This window comes from Balaenoptera ricei, chromosome 12 (assembly GCF_028023285.1).
Source record: "Balaenoptera ricei isolate mBalRic1 chromosome 12, mBalRic1.hap2, whole genome shotgun sequence".
Classification (NCBI taxonomy): domain Eukaryota; kingdom Metazoa; phylum Chordata; class Mammalia; order Artiodactyla; family Balaenopteridae; genus Balaenoptera; species Balaenoptera ricei.
The window spans coordinates 16,698,654-16,719,685 of NC_082650.1; the positions used below are offsets into that span (position 1 = coordinate 16,698,654).

At 37.2% G+C, this 21,032-nt stretch overlaps 1 protein-coding gene across 4 annotated transcripts in view; it reads right to left on the reverse strand.

Moving 5' to 3' along the window:
- TAB2 (TGF-beta activated kinase 1 (MAP3K7) binding protein 2) overlaps positions 1-20,649 on the reverse strand; it is an 83,685-nt gene extending 63,036 nt beyond the window's left edge. For 2 of the 4 annotated variants that reach the window (XM_059941025.1, XM_059941023.1), the window contains exon 1: positions 19,476-20,082. The gene's annotated coding sequence lies outside the window, so the exon portion shown is untranslated. Of the gene's footprint in view, positions 1-19,475; positions 20,083-20,561 lie in introns of those variants that run through there. The other 2 variants (XM_059941024.1, XM_059941022.1) reach the window with 2 other exon arrangements.
- Between the last annotated feature and the right edge of the window lie 383 nt (positions 20,650-21,032).

Below are 21,032 nucleotides of genomic sequence, written 5' to 3' on the forward strand. Positions count from 1 at the left end.
GGCTTTCTAACTCCAGGTCCAGGGTTCCCTCCTCTATATTTTATTAATTTGATTGATTAATTACTAACTTGAATACTTACTGATCATTCTCTTCTTTAAAACTTTTCTGGTCAACACTGCATATTCTTCTAGCGTCCTAGGTTCCTTATTTTGGTACTTCTTAATGTTTGTCAAAAGGATGTATAAGTAAAAACTATGACATTTATTCTCTCATTTCTTGCTCTGGCATCTCATCTACAGTTACAGCATCATCTAGGGAGAAGCTCCTTTAAATTGTAGTTTAAGCTTTCTGTTCTACTTGATGAAACGTAAGCATTCAGAATCATAGAATTTGATGTTGAAAGGATCTTAGAGATTATTTAGTCCAACATTTTTATTTAACAGAAGAAAAATATAAAGTTTAATTCACACAAGTCAGTAGCAGAATTTGAATAAAAGTAGCAGAATTTGAATAAAAGTTTAAGACAAAATTTGCCTTTTTAAACTTATGAATCATAAAACAAATACATACATATACAGTAAACAGAAAGTAACTAAAATTTCAAGAGTAATTACTGGCCCCTGTTTCATTTTTGTTAAAGATACTTATCCATATTTCTAATATGACAATACTAATGTATGAGTCCATTTATCAAAGTAATTCTTTAAAAAAATCATGGAATGGCAATAAAGTTAAACCCTACTCAATTCTATATATTCATGCATTAATTATCTATCTTCCAGATTTTTAGAGTGAACTGGGAATCAAAATCACACCACTACCTAGACTAATGCTTCCCACCTAGGATGATAATCATGACCTAGTCTACAAGGCAGGAACAGATACCACTAGACTGTTTGCTGAACACCACTTAGAACAGTGCCTAGTACATGTGTTAAGCACTGAAAACGTGTCAGCTACCACTGCTTCTCCACCAATTACTACTTCTGAATACATTCATATGATTATAAATATGGCCATATTAATGATTCAGCCATACAGACAAGCATCCTGTTAGAGGACCAGTACCTCACCCTTCTCCTTTGGTCTATTGTCCAAGTTTTGTTCTAGTGAGCAGGGCCACAACCCTTAGTTATCTAGGAATACCTTTCCAACAACTCCCAAGCTAGAAGTACTTTAATATCTCAACATCAGAGTCTATAGGCTCTGAAAATTAACAGCTCATTTTAAAAGGAAATTTTCTACTCCAACACTTCTAAACTTTTAAGCTCATTTACCCATGATACAGAATGCATGAGAAATAAAAGGGAATCTCATGTGAAGCAGGAAGATTTTTTTTCCTCTTAATTGTGCTTAAGTTTAAACTTAAACTCTTCCCCAAACTAGCTTCCCCTCTTCAACTTCCCATTTTTATCAGAAATAGCAATTTTCTTGTTAGCCTGAAAACTGAAATTACCTTAACTTTTCTCTTGCCTTCCTTTACCTTTCTCAACTGCTTCAAATTTCATCCATTTAATAACTAACGTTCCTCAAAACACAACTCCTGAGACACTCCTCACTGGATGTTACAGTCAGTACAGTTCACAATCACTTCCACAGTTCTGAAATCTAAAAAGTTCTGAAAAGATTTTTTATGAAGCTTCATGTCAAAACTCATCTGGTAGTGGCAAAAATCTGCTTTGAACTGACGTGAAGCTACTTATAGGCTTTATTTAGCCACTTACTGTAAACATTTCCATTTTTCACTGCAGAGATACTAGTGTTTAACTACTGGGTGATGCCTCAAACCTTGCTGGGCATGTTACATAGTATACAATATATACACGTTACCTTTCTAAAATTCAAAAAATTATGAATTCCAAAACATAGCTGGCCCCAGGGTTTCAGAAAAGGTATCATGGACCTATACAATATTGTTCCAAGAATCCTAATTTAGGCACCCTATTCTTAACTTTCTTTTTGATACTTTCCCTTACACCACTCCATGCATTTCAGCCTCCGTATTTACCACCAAGTCCTACAGGTTCTTCTTTCCACATACCACAATTGCCAATTCTACTCCACTCCTACTGCTACCACACTATCCCAATCATCCAATTTCTAAATGACCAAACCCATAGTTTACCTCCCGGCCATTAAGTTCTTCCCATCTGACCCATCAAGCAGATTAAGAAAGGCTCCTATATAACCACTTAAAATATTTCACTTCTTTGCCCAAGAACTTAATAAACTGGAACAGATACATAATAAGAGGGTAAAGATGGTGATTGTGTGATTATAGATGAATTTTTGTTACCTTTTAAACCATATCTATAACTGTAAGCTAAGAAGAGGTTCTCTTTTTTTTCAAACTTAATGAAGTTTTAGAAATTTCTAAATTGACTTATATTTATTCTGTAATTAAACCAACACAAACAAATGAAAAATATACTAGGCCGCTCCCCTATTTATCACTTCAACTAAAATTCCTCAGTGTGGTTTTCAAGGCCTTCTCCAGTTTGGTTCCACTAGGACTGGTATCATGGACACCCCCCCGGTCAACCCCGGCTTTTCAGTAAAAGCCAGTTTTACCGAAATATAGCTAATTATTTTTTAAAAAGAATGATTTTTAATGAGTAAAATAAATGATCACAAAGAAAATCAATTATACTGAAAAGCACAGTAATCAAGTGTTCTTTAGAACCCATATTTATGATATATTTATATATTTGCTTCTTTATTAACACTCAACACAATAAAATCCAGCAGGGGTCTAATAACAACTATAATTTTGAAGTAGTAATCTACATAAACTATACTCAGAGACAGCCACAACAGTAAAGTAATATGAAAATATCTGTGCTTTTTTCTATTAGTAATAAAGTCACAGGTACTACTAATACTACTGTGCTTTACTGTTTAAAATCATAATGGAAGGAAATATCAAATTTCAGTTACAGGTTATTCGTTAGTAAAAATATACAGATTTTTTTTTTCAGGGACTCCTTTAAATCCTCTCCTCAGACCCTCTTCAGGGTTATGGAGTCTAGAGTTAAACTCTATTAAATCCACCTACTTTTATTTCCCACTAGTCCCCACAGTCAGAGAACTTCAGTCAGGCTTTGTCTGAACATGTTCAACCCTGCTTTCATTCCTGACTATGTTACTGCTCTAGCTTAGGATATCATTTCTCCACCTGGATGCTTATCAAAATCTTAACTATCTCTTCAAAAGTAATTAATGTTCTATCTTCTTTTTCTACTGCTTCAGCCCACATGGATCTCTCTATTCCTAGAACTCCTAATGTACCTGTGGGTCAATGCTTCATGACCCAACATGTAATTATTTTCTTATAGTTCCACTTCTTTGTCTCTTCATCCAAGGTGTAAGATCCCTGGGGACATGGGTGACATGCTTGTATACAGGACACTGCCCACATATAATATAGGCATATAGAATGTATTCAATAAAGAAACTATTCTCAATAAACCAAGTATCAGAAGACAATTTCTTTGGGAAGTTTAAGTACCAGAAAATACATCAAGAGGACTGAAAATTCCACTAAGCAGCAAAAACAGACTCATAAATTAAGCTTAATATTAATAATTCACCTCAATCAGAACCTAGATAGTCATATTATATTAAAAACTCAGAAACTTATTTACTAGGCAGTAATGAATTCCAAGTAATAAATCAGGAACGGAGTGCTAAAGTAGGCATAAAACAATGATTCATTCAAAAAATATTTGCTAAGCATCTACTACATGCCAGGCACAATTCCAGATTCCACTGATTCAATGGTAAAAAAACAAAAAACAAAAAACCCAAAAGCCCCCCAAAAACAATGAAAAACAAAATCAAAAACAACTCACACAAGAATTTACTATTAGGCCTTGGACTAGAACCTGGGGCTCCTGATTCTCATTATGAAGCTCTGGAACAAAAAGCTGTTTCTGTCTTTCAGAATAGGTAAAGTTGGGGTGGGGAAATGTTCTCAGAAGGCAGTAAATCATATAAAACATTATAAAGAAAAAGATTTGGAGCTATTAAAAAATATATATAATCTACATAGTATATAAATATAACATTAAAATCTCTATACATAAAATCTATAAAGAAATAGATTTGGGGATAAGTTTCAATTGTCTATGTAGAATATTTATTGCCTAATGATACTAGATGAACCAGGTATTACTCTACTCATTGATTAATATTTTAATCACAAACACTTCATGAAGTTTTATTCTTCTTCAAAGAGCTCTGCCAAGTTGCCTCATTTACTTTATATAAAAATATAAAAACTTAAATACCAATATCACAGAAGTGGGGTGGGTGATAGAAGTCATGGTGGTAAATATTATTCTAAGTAATCTTTTTCATCGGAGGGAAGAGCCCAAAAGAGGAGGATAATGCGAATGTGGGTAGGAAACCAGGAACTGCTCTCCACACATTTCAATCTCTAGTGCTGTTTATGACCAAATAGAAATTACTTTTCTTAAAGGGAAGTTCTTAGACTAATAGCAATGGAATTCAGAGACTGAGTGAGTGAGTGAGGGGGAAGGATAAGTGGGTGGGACTGGAACAAATAAACTAGTAGTCTGACAGTGCCATGCTAGTAACCTTAAGTCATCTTGTCCAAAACTCAACCCACTGCCTCCCACACAATAATATAGCTATATGTTAATTACTAATAATAGAGCACTGATTCTGGAGTTAGAAATCTCAGGGTCTTCAATTCTTTTCCTCACCATATACAATCACTGGCAAAGTTCTACTGATTACTCCCACAAATGTTTCTTGCATTAATCCCCTTTTCTAGTCCCACAACCTCCTTGTTCAGGTATCTTTTACCTGGATAATCGAAGTAACACAATAATCTCTTATCTGATGGCTTATTCCACTCTTAAGCCTTTCTAAGCTATATTTCACAGTGGTAACAAGCTTTCTAGCTCCTAAACATAGCTGGATCATATCACTTTCCTCGCCAAGAGAGGTAAAAGATTTTGTAGAATTAGACTGTACTGAGTTTTGGTAGAAGGTGATGACGTTGACCTAGGGAATAATGGAAAAGAGGTTGGGCAGGAAGAGAGGAGACTTAAAGACCAAGAATTTACAACAAAGGAGTCAGAAAAGTTAGATAAAACGCAGGAAAGAATGGGATCAAGAAAGCCAAATGAAAAGAGTAATAACAATAAAGTTTTAAGTTTATTATTTTTATAATAATTTTGTAACAATGAATAGCTAACATTTATTAAGCATTTATGTATGTGCTAAGCACTGGGCCAAGTGATTTATAATGCATTCACTCATTTAATGCTCTCAATAATCATGAGAGGTAGGTACCTCTGTATCAGACTCAGCTGACTACACATTGTTCTCTCCCAGAGAAAATAAGGATAATTTTATATAGCGCACCCCCCCCCCCGCCCCGGCCTTATTCCCTACAATAGAGCACCAAACAATTTACATTCTTACTATGTTGGTGTCAACAATACCAGAGGAAAGCCATTTTTCCTATGAATTTCATTAACATGTCATTGACTAGCACAATATATACATGTATATACAGCTATATACATACATACACGTACATAAACATACACATACAAACACACTAGGGATCTGGAAATAAAATACTACGGCTTTCAAAAATAACTCTTCTCTTGGGACTTAAATCTGAATTGGAACAGTAAAGGCTCAGGGTACTTTTGTCTTGTAAAGCTCAAAGGAGGAAAGGTAAATGAAAATCTTTTTAACTGAAGAGAAAAGAGGCTTATACCCCTACCATCTACCTGGAAATAGGGAGGACCTAGTCCTCCTAAAGGCAGATGAAAGTTACTTTCTTCTAAAATGTGTATAGGAAATTTCCTATGAGATACTACTATGGACTAAACTCTAAGCCCAGCCTACTATTTGCCATGTGTGCTCCATTCCGTACAAGAAGTCTGGGACAACTTTAGATGATTTTGCATAAATCCACTACCACTAGGAAAAAAGAACAAATAACAAATGGCAAAATGCGTGCTTCACTGACCTTGGGTTAGTAAAGTTGCTATGTTTAGGTGCATTCTTCAGGAGTGTAATATTTGTTTGAAAGCATCAGGGTACTACTCAGAAAAGACATTTGACCATAACCTATACTCTGGAATCTCAAAAACTCACTTACTTTTAAAAGCAAGCAAATCTTCTAGCTTTAAACTTTAGTAGTATGTGTGTTCACTCATTCATTCACAAATATTTACATAGAGCTTAAATGTCAAGGCATTGTACTAATGCTGTAAAAACTTATTTAGTGGGAGAAACTGAAAAATAAACAGAATATTATAATAAAATATGGTAAATCCTGTGATAGGGGAAAAAAAGTGCTGAGATATTTAAATTATAAATAAGAAAAAGCATTAATCAGTTACAACAGGAAATATCATGCCACTTAAAAAAGTATTTTCCAGAATACCTTAATATGAAGAAAACATACCTGAATGGAACTCAGAAGATCTTTTTACCAAGTCTGTAAACTGAGGCTTACCCTTTCCCTTTACCAATTTAATTCTGGCTCTAAGTCAGAAATCTAAGTCTCTCCTTGTTAGCTATTTTGCATTCCTGTTTTAAATTTTTGTTTTTGACCTGTCTCTTTGGCTACCTGTTTTATCTACAAAAGAAATGTTGCCACAGAAAGCCTTTCAGTCACTTAATAATAGTGTCAAACCCTTTTCACAATATGCATAAAGCTACTTCATTTACAAAGATTTAGGACAAAGCTCTGAAAATTAGTAAAGCACATGTGTCTATACTACTATTATAGCCATCTACTTATCAAATAAGCATGATTAAATACACATTACGATAAATATATATCCCCCAAATTTGTCTTCCAACCACATAATTTCCAGTGCACTCAATGTGAGATAAACAACAGTGTTGATAAACAGAACCAGTCAAAATTTTCACAAAGTTCTTCACGTGCTAGGAGAATCTTGCTTTTTGTTAATAAGCCTTAAACAATGGTACAGTAAAAAGAAAAAGGTTACAGGTATAATTTTTAATAACTATCACAATAATTTCTCACATATCAACTCAACTGATGACTCTCTAATTTCTATTTCTAGCCTGAATTTCTTGCTTGAATTCCATTTGCATATCAAATTACCTACTTGATAGGTCCAGTTAAGTGTCTAGTAGGCCTTTCAAAGTTAACACATCCAAAAAAAAAAAAAAAAAAAACCCTCTTGATTGCCCAGCCCAAATTTGTTACTTCACTGTCTTCCCCAACTCAGCCAACAACGACTCCATACTTCCAACTGCTTGGGCCAAAAATCTTGGAGTCATCCTTGACTTCTCTTTTATGCCTCAGATCCAATTCATCAACAATTCCTGCCCACCCAGGGTTTGTAATATATCCAAAATCTGACCTCTTCACACTCTTTCCTGTTGTTACTCTGGTCTAAGCCACCATCAGCTCTCATTTGGATAACTGCAATAATTTCCAATATGGCTTCCCTGTTGACATCTTTGCCCTGCTCTTATAGTTTACTCCACAAAGAGCTGCCAGAGTGAATCTTTAACAAGGAAAGTTACCTTCAGTTAACAGTTTAAAGAAGAAAAATCATATGGTCATATCAAGTGATTCTTAAACTAGGAAGAGACAGGCACCTACAAAAAACCTACAGCTAACATGTACTTAATGGTGACAGACTTCATGCTTTCCCTTAAGATCAGGAATAAGACTAGCTTGTCTGATATCACCACGTCTACTAAACACAGTATTGGAAGTACTAACCAGAGCAGTAAGGCAAGAAGAGGAAATAAAAGGCATCCAGATTGGAAAGGAAGAAATAAAACTGTCTCTATTCATAGACACATTAGAAAACCCAGTCTCTACAAAAAAACTACTAGAATTTATTAGTTTAGCAAGGTCTCAGGACAAAGGGTGAACTCATAGAAATCAACCATATTGCTATAAACTAGCAATAAACAACTGGAAACCAAAATTTAAAACACAGTATCATTTACAACTGCTCCAAAAAAAAAAAAAATGTATCTAGTTATAAATCTAGCAAAACATGTATAGAATTTGTGTGTTGGAAGCTACAAAATGCAGATGAAAGAAATTGGGCAACCTAACTATAAGGAGGGATAAACTGTGTTTATGGCTTGAAAGACTTAACAAAATAAAAATGTCAATTTTCCCCAAATTGATCTAAGGGTTTAATGCAATTCCTACCAAAATCCCAGCATGATTTTTTTACAGATTCTAAATTTTCCATGGAAAGGAAATGCAATAGTTAAAACAATTCTGAAAAAGAAGAATTAAGTTAGGGAAATTTTACTACCTGGTTTTAAGACTTACCATACAGCTACAGTTATCAAGACAGTGTGGTAGTAGTACAGAGATAACCACAAAGATCAGTGGATCAGAATAGAGAATCTAGAAATAGATGCTCACAAGCACAGCCATCTGACTTTTGACAAAGGTGCAAAAGCAATTCAATGGAGGAAGGATAATTTTTTTTAACAAGTGGTGTTGGAACAGCCGAACAATCCACAGACAAAAAGTGAACTTCAATCTAAACTTCACACCTTTATGTGAAGATTATGTAAAAATGGATCATAGATCTACATATGCAAGATGTAAAGCTTTTTAGAAAACTTTTAGAAGAAAAAAGGAGAAAATCTTTGGAACCTAAGGTTAAGCAAAGACCTCTTATTAGACTTGACAACAAAAGGCACAATTCATGAAAGAAAAAAGATAAATTAGACTTCATAAAATTTTTTTTTTCTCCACAAAAGCCCCCATTAAGAGGATGAAAAGAAAAGCCACAGATCAGGAGAAGATATTTGCAAATCACATGCTTGACAAAGGGCTTGTGTCCAGAATATATAAAGAACTCACTAAACTCAACAACAAGAAAACAAACAATCCCATCAGAACATAAGCAAAAGACTTGAACAGACACTTCACCACAGAGGATATACAGACAGCAAACAAGCACATGAAAATACATTCAACATCATTAGCCATTAGGGAAATGCAAACTAAAGCTACAAAGAGATGTCACTACATATCTATTAGAATGGCTGAAATAAAAAATATACTGACAATACCAAATGCTGACAAGGATGCAGAGAAATTAGATCTCTCATGTACTGCTGATGGGAATGTGAAATGGTTCAGCCACTCTGGAAAAGTGCCAGTTTCTTATAGAGTTAAACATACATTTATCATACAACCCAGCCACTGTATTTCTGGGGGTTTATCCTAGAGAGATGAAAAAGTATTTTCACATAAAAACCTGTGGAAAACTGTTCACAGCAGCTTTAGTTTTAGAGCCCCAAACTGGAAACACAAAAGTCCTTCAATCAATGGCTGAACAAATTGTGGTACATCCATACAATGGTATACTTCTTAGCATTAAAATGCAATGAACTACTGATACAGGAAACAACTTGGATGGATCTCAAGGGCATAACGCTGAGTGAAAAAAAGCCAATCTCAAAATATATAACACAACGCATGATTCCATTTTTATAACAATTCTCGAAGTGACAAAAGTATAGTGATGGAGAACAGATGAGTGGTTGCCAAAAGGGTTAAGGCTGGGTAGCACAAAGGAGTTTCTTTGTGTGATGGAACAGATCTAGTTCTATATCCTAATTGTGATGGCTACACGAATCTACATACATGAAAATAATATAAAATTATACACACGCAACCACTAACAATTAAATCATATTCTAAGAAGTGAGAGGGGGAAAAAAGGCAAATAGCTCACGTCTTAAAATCCTTCAGTGGCTTCTAATCTCATCCTGAATACTAAAATCCTTTCTACAATCTAAAGAGCTACAAGGAAAGCACATCAGTAGATGAGAGGATCTCATCTACTCTTCTCCCGCTCTCTTAACTCCAACTACACTGGTCTTCTTGCTGTTGGAACACGGCAAGCATGCTCCTGCCTCTCTATTTAGAAAGCTCTTTCCCTTTATTACTTCACTCAGGCACCTGCTCCAATGTCATCTAATCAGAGAAGATTTCCGTGTTGCCTCCCAAATAAAATGATGTCTTCTTCCTCTTTCTCTCTCTATAGGAAGCTTAAAACCAACAAACAGAACTCAAATATCTTCCTCACCTGTTACTGCCCCTGGTATGCTCTTGTATTGATGAATGGCAGGCATTATACTATGCACTCAGGTACGCAAGCCAGGGCGTGTGTGATTACTTACTTACTTCACACTCAGTATTCTCAAATTCATCACCTACTCTTCTCCTTAATTACAGCCTTAACTCACATCTTTATCAATTCTCAAATAAATGGTTATAAGGCTACCTCCCGGCCCCCGGCCCCCACCCCCCCGCTCTTTTTTTTTTTTTAAACCCCTAGAACTTTAATTAATTAATTTATTTTTTATTTTTGGCTGTGTTGGGTCTTCGTTTCTGTGCGAGGGCTTTCTCTAGTTGCGGCAAGCGGGGGCCACTCTTCATCGCGGTGCGCGGGCCTCTCTCTCACTGTCGCGGCCTCTCTTGTTGCGGAGCACAGGCTCCAGACGCGCAGGCTCAGTAGTTGTGGCTCACGGACCTAGCTGCTCCGCGGCATGTGGGATCTTCCCAGACCAGGGCTCGAACCCGTGTCCCCTGCATTGGCAGGCAGATTCTCAACCACTGCGCCACCAGGGAAACCCACCCCCGCTCTTTTCTAAATATTCTCTACAGCCATCAGAAACTACACTGCAGCCAGAGAAATCTTCCTAGAACGTTAATTTAAACATTCCAACATTTATGGGATGAAGTCAAATCTACTTTACAGAGCATACAAGTATTTTCATGCTCTTTCTTCTCATTTTCCACCTCACTTCCAATTAACCCACCACTGGTACCTAATGCACTGTGGAACTATTCACAGTACTGAATAGGTGTGGACTTTCCTACCTCCATCCTTTATGCATGTTGTTCTCTCTGACTGCAATGGCCTCTCTTCTCCCAACTTGTCCTCCTCTTCCTTGCCTATCTGACACAGATTGTGTCACCCTTCCTATGAAGAATTCCCTCTTATATCCCTCCTTCCCTCACTGAGTCAGCCACCTCCTGTAGATTCCTAAAGTGTTTTATGTCTAACCTTGTCACTGCATTTGCTAGTGTTAGTATACTACTGATAGCTTGTATACCTGTCCCTTGAGGGCAAGAACAATATGTTAGTCATCTTTCCAATCCCATCACCTAGCAAAATACCTGGCACACAGCAGGACTCAAAACTAATTCAAAACCACTGGATAGGTGAATTAGGTTGACCAATAAAGAAGGTAGAGATGAGGCATGGTGAAAGAATGAGTCAGGCAAGATTTTTTGGGTTAGCTATTTTGCACAGGTATATCATAGAAGCCATATGAAACAAACTCTATGGAGTTTCTTTCTATTCTTTTGGTCGTGTGATACCCTATAGAAATTGAAGTACTGATTCCGTAGCTTGGTTTGGCTAAGATCACCAGTTCACTTTTCCCATGAACCAGTTACCTTCCTCAAAAGAGTACTTCTTATTCCATTCACAGAGCTACAGCAATGGCTCTGAACAGTCATCCTGTAAATTCATGCCATTGTTCATGAGGGGAAAATCTCATGAAGAGAATGAGGATGTCTCACTCAGGCCAAGCACCACCTCAGCTAGAAAAATCTCAAAAAAGAAAAAGAAAAATCAAGCCCAACGAATACATGTCAATACATTTTCATATGTAAAAAAGCAGAATTGGCTTTGTGGAAATGGAAATTTTTTTTTTGAAACCCCACTTCCACATGTTTAGAAAATCATCATAAAGTAGCAAACAGTGCTTAGTCAAGTACAGTTCAGGTATATGCTAGTCACAAGGTAAACAGCAAGTTACTCTCAACGCAAACACACAGTACCTGTATTTTCACCAACTTTTGTTTGTCAATGATCCCTTAGATATCTTGAGTACTTTTTCTCTTCAATTCTAGTAACTACTTAACTGTGATGCCTGCATGCATCTGCTTGAGTTCCAAAGAGTAGACGCCCATGTTTGTCAGGTCACTAACAGTCTTTTAAAAATTAACCAAGCAATTATACCACAATATGTGTTCAATGAATTAAAATGGAACACACACTCTGTTCTGAAGCCTTTTTAAAAAGCAAATTTTCTTGCCTATATTGCTATCTTCTCTGTTACTATTTTCTAGTGATAACTTAGCACCAATAAAAGCTGATGAACAGAAAATGTTTGTATAAGCATCACTGTATAATACAAACTGTATTATTAGGTTAAAATATTACTTATACAAATAGCAATTAATACTAATTAGTACAGCAAAATATTCTACAACAATCACCAGTTCACTCAATGAATTAAGATAAAAAAACTTTTAGGAAAACTCAAAGCAAAAAATCACAGTTAACCCAGTAATGAACATCAGGAAATTTAGCACTGTATCTTTTTTGAATGTGAAACATGGACACAGAAAAGAATACTATTAAAATAATTGAAAAAATATTAACTAGCAATTTAAAACAAAAAAATTACAAAGGTCACCTTATACAGATGAAGTGGTATATGTTTTATAGTATTATATTTAGCTCATATATTTTCAGTGTTTTCAAAATCTGATCCATGCCAATTTTCTAATGCTTTTCATTAAAAAACCTAAATTATGGGTTGTGAACTAATTTCAAATTAAAAATGTGGGCTTTTTCACAGGAACAGATAAGAAAAATACAAAGAATTAATAATTTGCATGTTTATTTTGTAATTAAAAAAATAATGGTGATGTTTTATTTCACCCTTGGTCTGAAGAGGTACAGTAAATTAAACAATATAGACGTTATCTCCCTTTTATTCTACTTTTTGGGGAAAATGAATTGAACAGGTATTCTGAACGAAAAACCTAACAAAGATAAATTCCAAATGTAAGATTACCTCCCATTATTTGAGCTACATGTCTACTAGAAAAAATAATTCACCTTGTTCTGTTTGAAAGATTAATACTTTTTGAAACTGAGCTTCGCTAAATAGAAGCTAATATTGATATAAGAAAGTTACAGGGAAGAAAATCTGCCTCAAAAAGCACAGGATATATCAGACATTTTGACTACTACTTATTGATGTCTACTAAGTTCAGGTAAGTACTGTGCTAGGTAACATAAATACAGAGCTAGCTAACATAAGAAACGCAGATAATGTAGTTAAAACTACCATGCAAGGTAGGTATTATTATACCTATGTATTTTTCTAAAGAAAAGTCCTAGACTCAAAGAGTTTGAGTGATTAGCCTAAGACCACAAAGCTATAGTTAGTAATAGAACTCACATTTGAACTTGGGCTCACCTGACTTTAAAGACCAGGTCTTTTCTTATCATACGTCACAGATTCCCAACACGATAAAATTAAGATGTTTAGTTAAAAGGGTGGAGGTTGACAAGTTGACAAGTTAACAGAGACCAACTCAAACTCAAAAGTAGTATTTTCTTCAGCAGCTGAGAGAATTAAAACTAGGTAAACTCCCTTCTACTCCTATTTTCCCAGTTCATATCAGAATGATTGTTTTTGTTGATTTCTCTGACTAAACAAAACTTGCCTGGTGTGAGAACTGTGTTCAGCAAGGTCAAATTGCAAAGTTCAAGTTTTCATTTGTATTGGCAAGTATTTCCTCCCATTGATAGGGAATGGAAAATCATTCCGCTGAACTGCCATTGGCTCTACACTGATGAAACAAGCAGTATCTGGCCTGCCTGACTGGCAAACCGACAGGAAGCAAACTTGTGATGTGCTCCATTTTGCTAACACTAAAAAGGTTAACATTAAGATATTATGGGTCAAAATAAGTTTTCCTTAATATAAATGTTAGAGTAAAACTTTAAACATTAAAACTCAAAAGAAGAGTATTATTTAATAATTCAGATGAAAGTATAGTTAATAAACCAAAGAATAAAAAGAATTTACTAACTGAAAATTTACTCTTTTTGTGCACTTTTTTTCCCTCAATAATTCACTGTCATCTGTTATTCTCCCAGAACCTGTCTTCTGCACTAGCCAAACAGACAAGTTAAATGGTCAGAATCAACCCTCAGAAACTCTGAAGTTTTTGATGGTAGCACTAATCTCTATAATATACCTCGGAATGTGGCATTGCTTTTGACTTACTATTTTGGCAAGCTTGGGCAGGGGCTGGTTGCAGAGACCACGAATTTTCTTTAACAGAGTAATTCTTTTGAATCATTTTATTAAAAGCAATCAGCATTCATATATTTCCACCAGAATCTTTTAAATTCTACACTTCTTTACTCTTGCTTCTCTTCTCTGTCTCTCTCTGCAGGACCATTCCAACCTCTACTTTATTATTTGGCTTCTGAGGCTTGTACCAGGACTGTTTTTTGTTTTTCTTCTTAGGTGAAACAAGAATGCCATTTTCTTTAACAAGGCAATTAAAATACTACAAATTCTTAAAATGCCCTGGTCTATGTTGTACCTATTTGTGGATAAATCAGACTGACCTTCTTTCTGAAGCCACTCAAACTGACACCCTGTAGTAGTATCCCTTTCCAGTGGTAGGTTGTTACAGTTCAAAACAAACAAACAAACAAACAAAAACCCCCAAGAGTATAAAAATATCCAATTGTAGATATTTCTATCTCATTTTTGAAACAGTATTGTGTCATACCAAGTTTAAAAATTAAGCAATTTGTTTCTATACATCTTCAAGGGGAACTTTTTTAAAAGCCAAGAAATATTTTGCATAAATGACTAAAGATCTTAGAACTTAAGGGAAGTCTTCAGTTTTAGGAAAGCTAAAATTATTCATTAGGCAGAGAATAACTTGCTACAGAACAGGAAAAAGCTTACTGGTGCTAAGATTCAAACATCTGAAAAATGGTTACTGTTAAAGTAGGGTAGGGTGGGGTGGGATGTTTTCCCTTTTCCGTGAAAACACCAATATTCCCCACATCACAGGAATGTAAGAAAGTGACTGAGCCATTTAATCCATAATGTCAGTATAACTGTACAGTTGCACTGAAATTGCCTTAAAGAGGTAAGACAAACTTGTCTTTTAAAGGCTGGTTAAGAGCACATAATTATATATGAATTATTTTTTCTACTCTGCTTTTAAAAATTTCTATTCACTTTTTCACTTTAATGTCAACAACTTCATAGGAATAGGTTAATGAATACTAATTTAGCTGCAAATAATTTCTTTCTTTTCTTCCTTTTAAGTTCTAGGATGTTTTTTCAAACTTTTGGCTAGATTCAAAAAAATAGCATTCAGAAGGCTTCGTGTGATATCTGAGTCTGTGCTTAAAACTAGAGATTCAAAGACTTAAGTCCAGTGCAAACACTTTTCAAAATCAGAAGGTGCTTACTACCAAAAAGAGTTGTGATACACAGGAAAACTACCACTAAGAGCCATTCAGCACTGAACACACAGTATTTCTTGAGCTCCTTAAGTACAGGCCAGGCACTGAAGATATGGTGAAGTCAAGACTGAAAGGAAAATAAGACACAGTCTGTCCTTGAGACAATTTAGTGATTTCCCAGGCTAAAAATGAAAAACAAATATTGCAATTTGATTGACTATTCCACTCTTTCTTCAAAAAACTTATCCACAATTTGCATTACTTTCTCTTCATAGAAGTTTTCCTTAATACTTTGTGAATTCTCTGAATTACCCCTTTTCACACAATAAAGGTATAATAACTAGTGACAAAGCGAACATTTATTGAATACGTAAACTGTACTAAATGTTTCACAAGTACTTCCATGAACTGGGATCTTATACGATATTTTTATCTACTTGTCAAAATGCTGAAATCCAGATCATCAAGATATGTCACGTTTCCTCATCATAAAGACTAGGTTTACTCCTGACAGCATATTGACTAGATAACATGTGCAAATGCTCCAGAAAGTATTAGTGACCATAAATTACAGTTGAGTTTTAATTAACCTTATTCTATCAGAGAAGAGTGCCTTAGTTGTTCAAATAAACTGTGTATTAAACAATGTCCCCCATAGTGCTATGAAAGCTTCTTGGAAGGGTTACCAACATCAACTATTTTGTTTTACAACAGAACTCCAGATAAGCAAGAGACAAAAAAGTTGCAGTTTACTGAGCCCCTTCTATATATCAGATAATTCACACAAAATGTATAATTTGTCATCACAACAAACCTATAGGTATTCTACTCCTTTTAAAGAGAAGAAAACAAGCTCAGAGAGGCTGAGAAATTGTAGTTGGCCCCAAATCACAAAGCTAGTAAGTGGCAAACCAGGATTCAAACCAGGATAGCAGACTCCAAATTTTCTATTGAGCCACAAAGCAGCTTTCTGAAGCACTAACAATAGGAAATCACTATTAACTAAAACTCTGAAGTACAAACATAATGTTGTTCCCAAGTTATGAAGTATATTTCTAAAAAAAGTTTCTTATTGGAGTATAGTTGATTCACAATGTTGTGTTAGTTTTGAAGTATATTCTTAAAGAAAAAAATTTATGTATGGAAGTTTTTGTTTTTGAAATCAAAGATAATATCCACTATGCAGTTTTTAAAAGAGCAAATATGCAATGTCTGTTCCCCAACCTCCTGTTCTGTTTTACTTTTCTCCACAGTACTTTTTTCTCCCAGACACGCTTGATTTTACTCATTTATTATATCTTCCACTACTAAAATGTAAACTATATGAGGACAGAAATTTTGTCTATGTTATCCACTGCTGCCATCTCCAATATCTCAAAGAACCCTGTGCTCAATAAATATTTGTGAAACGACAGAAACCTTGGCACTTAGTAGGTATTCAATAAATATTAGTTTCTCTTTCTTTTACTATGCAGGAAACACTAAAAAGGTTAATGTTAAGATATTAGAGGTCTAAAGAAATTTACCACTCCCTTGATACCAAATTTTGAACTGAAACAGATTATCAGAAATCCGATAGAATTTCTTGTTCAAGTTTTACATTAAAAACGTTGAGGCAAATCAAAAAGATACATTCGGCAAAGCCTCATTTATAAAGCACTGTCAGGAGATACGGGGGTCTACATGAATTATATTTTGAACAAAGCACTTTTAAGTGGCAAAACTTTAATCAATTTTCACAGAGATCTTTCACTGATATTAATATTCGCAATTTTGCTTTGTGGCAATTCTGACTTGGATCTCCTTCTAAAACATCAACTTCTCAGCTGACACATCTTACTGTGCTTTTAACAGTAGCCCATTCCTTCTGAGGATTAAGAAATTAGAAACTAAGCATACTTTGTAAAATGAGTCAATAAAAATCTAAGTGAAATGCATAACTTTAACGCTAGAAGGCTAGTAGTAAGTACTACTTAGTACCAAACATTGTGTTTTGAGGGATGGAATACTTAGAAAATGAAGAAAAAGACAGCCATTCTTAATCTCTGACTCTTATCAAGATCATAGGCAAGTTTAGCAGTTAACTAAAGGGAATGTAAAAAGTACAGTACTGGCCACCCCTGAGTACTTACTCTGGGATTTTAGATTTCTGATTAAGTAAATGTCCTTGATTTTTAGGGTCGGAATCATAAAAAAATGAAATGTTAAAATATTATAAGTATTTTGGAAATATGAACCAGAGGCAAATAAATATGAACATGCATACGTTTAGATTTCATACAATTTCAAAGTGTCCAAATCCTTACCATCTTAATACAGAGGACTTAAAATAAAATGACATATAGACTGTGAGAATCTACCGAAAGATTCAGCCCAAACCTCCTTAGAATCGTTCAGCATGATCATCTTCCTCTGCTTGGCACCCACCACTACCCACATCTCCATTTTCCTAGTTGCCTAAAACTGTTCATCTAATCCTCTACTAGCATCTTATCCCCTAGCTTCTCCTCCTTATTACTGTTTTGCCCCATTTTCACATTTGCCTCTGTTATTCCCTCATAATCCTTCTATTTTATAGAGTCCCAATCTTAGATGGACCAAATAAAGATGACATAAGTGAAACAACGGAAAAGTGCTACTACTGTTCTCTTCTGGGTCATAGGAGCGTGGCCAGGTAGAGATATAATGAAATTGAAGCTTTTCTGAATTACAGTTTAACTTACAAACTTTGTATGTTGTAAAGATTATCAGGAACTTTTCTTCAAAACATCTATAACAAGGTAAACATTGCCTTTTAAATACATTGATAACCATTAAGAAATACACTTTTAGTCTTGATGAATTTATACAACTAAAAAAAATGCTGTTTCAGAAAATTCAAACATTCCTCATGGGACTTTTTTGGCATGAAACTCACAAAGTTTCATGTAAGTGGTGCCCATCACACCCATTTTGCAAAATGCCATATGTTCATAGATACATATGTAGATTTCATCCTCAACAGTATTTTGAGAAAAGAATTTTCCCTACAGAGAAAACTACAGAAGTAGAATAAATTTTTATTTCTGTCAAGACACAAGACTAATCATGTTAAGACACTTACCCAAGTATAACGTGTTACTAATACTAAAGAAGCAATTCTCAATAATAACGTAACTGGGGATCTGAGTAGTGTGCCCACTTAACTCTGCAGAGTTTAAAAACCTCCTGATTTCATTAGATGCAATAACTGTATGCAAGTTTTAAACAATATCACTAGCTGAAGGCAAGCGCTTCTTTCCAGTAAAGAGAGGACCAAATATAGGTGTTATTTCAATCAAATCAGATTAAGTTAAAACTTATTTTTCAGTAAATTTGTATCAGATGAGACTGATCATTTACCCACTTCTTAACAAGTTACAAAAAGCACAGGTTCTACTATGCGACAGTTCACTAAAGAGGGCTGAACCGCTTGCATTTCATCAGTGTCCCCTGAGAATACTTTTGAACTCAAGAAAAGGTATTCCACGTGCCCAACAGGAAAATGAAATAACGGAGTGTATTCAGTGGACGACTTACTCATCTAATTAACGCATTCAACTTTCAGTTGATCCTTTAAAGATTTAAATCTTAAGCACCCTCTATTAGAAACTGATTATATTTAAGGGGAAAAAAAAACCCAACAGAAGTTCTGAATCACTGGAATTTTTGTTCTATTTCCTGTTAACACACTGATAGTGCCATCATTCAATATATTCGTTCCAGACACGTTTTTTCAAAGCTATTGAATCCTTTTTAAACTTGGCCTTATTTTAATTTGTAACTCATTTATCTGACAATTCTTCCCATTGTTTCTAATTTAAGTGCTCAGCCAAAGCTTACAGTGAGATGAAGAGCATGTCTGTCTTTATTAGAAAATGCAGTAGTTTCAAAATCTAAAGTTTCAAACTGTCAGGGTTTAAAACCAATCACGACTTCACTGTTCCAAGGAATTCAAAGATATTTTTAAAAAGGTGTCAATACTCTGCTACTGTACGAAGAGTGTGGTAAGCAGCAGCAGTGTAAAAACTGAAAGCAAAATTGTATTCCATGCCCACCAAAATTCCCGGCCAAATCTGAAATTGCATAATGAGCAACGTACTCTTTAAGAGTGAGCTAAAGCACAAACGAATTCCTCTTATAAAATGCGAATCAACCTGACCCTAAAGTTCGACACTTTACAAACTTACCTAAAACAGACAAAATGGATGCAAAAGTATACTGCTTCACTGTTGCCTCAAATACGACCTTAGTGTTCAAGAACTTTCCAATGAAGAGAGGCACTCAAAACAGCCTCGCATTGGGGACCCCGAAACGCATGAACTCCTGAGAAACCCCCGTGAAGCTGCAAATTCCCTCCACTCTCCTGGAAACCCCGCTTATCAGAAACATTTGAAGAATTCCTCCACGACAATTAAGCTGACTTGAAGAATGGAAACCGAACATCGCAAATATACTATATATGGAATGAAACATGGCCAAACGCATAGATACGAAGCCACACGGGCTCCGCCACTCTGCTATACTACCCCGCCCGAGCAGCCGTACAGCATCAGCAACGGGACGATACACCTGTCACCTGTTCAGCGATACCCAGACCCTTTCAGCCTCCCGGCCCCAACCCCAATCTTAGGGTTTGAGGTTGACGGGACAGAAAGCTAGAACTATCCTCTGAAATCTAAGGGCCACACACTCACAGCGGGGCTGCTCCCCACTTCCAGAAGGCTGCAGAAAACCCACTTCGGAAAAGGAACCACGCTCTCCCCTCGACCTCCACGTAACTCCCTCGATCTCTCCCCGCAACACCCTCGCCCCTAAGTCATCCCTCTTCGGGCCACGGCTCCCCCAGAGGAGATCTCTGTCCCCCCCCTCCCAGCCCCCCATATCTCACACATGCCAAAGGGGCGGGCCGGGGGCACCCGTGCAGGCAAGGGCCCTCCCCGCCCCCGGCACCCTCCCCCACCCGGGGCTCTCCCCGGCGCCCGACTCCAATGAATCTCCCCCTCCCCCTACACACTTCGTCCCGGGAGCCCAGGCCGGGCCCGATGCTCCCCACCCCCGCCCGGTCTGGAGGACTTGGGGGGCCTCCCTCTCTGCCTCGCCACTGGGGAAGGAAGGAGGCGGAGGGAGGAAGAGCGAGAGGAAGAAGCGGACGCCCCGCAAGGGCCTCGCGAGTCGGCAGAGTCCCTTTCAGATGAAGGGGGGGCGGTGCGGGGAGCTGAGGGGAGAGCCGGGATTGGGGATCCCGCCGAGGCCCGGCAGCGCTGTCCGCTTACCCTTCGCCGCCGCCGCTTCCCCCTCCTCCTCCTCGGCCGCCGCCGCCGCCTCTCCCACTACGGCAGCCGTCTCCACCGTCGCCGCCGCCGCCTCCACCACCACAGCCGCCGCCAGCGCCGCCGCCGCCTCCGATTCCACCCGGCAGGGGGGACACCTCAGCCCTCCCTCCCTCCCCGCTCAGCCCCTCCGATCGGCCGCCGCCGCCAACTCCCTCCGGCTGCCGCTGCCGCCGCCGCCGCCGCCGCTCGTGGCTGAGGGGGAGGGGAGGGGGGTCGGGTTGGGTCGCCCCGCCGGCGGCTGCTGCAGATCAAAAACGATGGCTGGGTAGTGTCGCCTCTCCCCGCTCCTCGGCTCCAGCTCGCTCGGCCTCCCTACCTCCTTCGGCCCCCACCCCCCTCGCGCTTGCTTGCCCTCCCCCCACCCCCCCAGCTCTCGCTCGCTCTCGCCGCGGCTCCGCCAGTCCAGTGCAA